This window comes from Glossina fuscipes, unplaced genomic scaffold (genome assembly GCF_014805625.2).
Source record: "Glossina fuscipes isolate IAEA_lab_2018 unplaced genomic scaffold, Yale_Gfus_2 222, whole genome shotgun sequence".
Taxonomy (NCBI): domain Eukaryota; kingdom Metazoa; phylum Arthropoda; class Insecta; order Diptera; family Glossinidae; genus Glossina; species Glossina fuscipes.
The window spans coordinates 2179110-2180316 of NW_023998565.1; positions in this window are offsets into that span (position 1 = coordinate 2179110).

The following is a 1207-nucleotide window of genomic DNA, read 5'->3' on the forward strand; positions in this document are numbered from 1 at the left end:
TTTTTTTTTGCGTTCAATCATTTTCAATTACCATAACATTCCTTTTCGTTTTCAGCCAAAGTTTGCAACACTGTCTGACTTTCAAGAACTCAACAAGCACACTTACACACACACACACAATTACATTTAACATGCTCACTCCAGTTATTACGGCCGCTCTTTTTTTTTGTTACATTTTATACATAATCGTGACTAAAAATTACAACAGTTTATTATTTGGACATATAAGCCACAAATCTATTGGCTTAGTCCATCTCTGTTCAACATACCAAAAAAAAAAAAAAAACACTTGTAGGACTATTTCTTGATTAAATAAATTTTCCTTATCTTATACAAAAAGCAAAGAAAACGAAAATTTGAAAATGTAACAAATATCAATTTATTTATTTATTTATTTATTATGGACATTTTCCAATATTTTCTATTGTTGTTCTTCTTAATTCTCTAATTAATTCAAGTTAGACCATTTTTCCCCCCATTTTTATCATTTATTAAATGTTATAACTTCACAGTTACTTAATATATGATACAATAAAAATGAAATATGATTGATTTTACATGAAATATTTTGCCTGGCACAGAGAAATGATTGATTTTATGTTTGAATATAAGTCTTTTCACTACAAAGTAAAGGAATCTGCTTACAGTAAAAGAAACATCTGCAACACAAAAGGAGAAACTACAACTTTTGAATTCGCCAGTACTCCTTGCGAACTATTAACACGTTGGTCATGATATTTGTGTGGAGGAATCTCAATTGTGTGTGTGACAGTTATAAATAATTTTGAAATTTGTAGCTCACACAAAAATTTATATAAAAATTTAGTAAACACTGAAAGTAAAACTTTTTATATACTGCATCTCCTTTTTATTTATTTATTTATTTATTTATTTTATTCCACTTATACTAGAAACTCAACTAAACAAATAACAGTCGAGTTCAATAGGCTCTTAATGCAAAACTAATATTAATTAACAATAAAATTGAGTATAAGCATAATAAAACAAATAAGAAGAAAAAAAAAAGAAAAAAAACATGTACACTATCAGCATAGGAGCACACTTACAACTGGTACAGGACCAAATTGCAAATGAACCCCTAAGCCATCGCAAACATGCATAAGTCTGGCAACCGATAATAAATTGACAATAATTCACTTTCGCAACGTAACAACTTTTTAAGGATAAAAGCTAGTTTAAATACGAC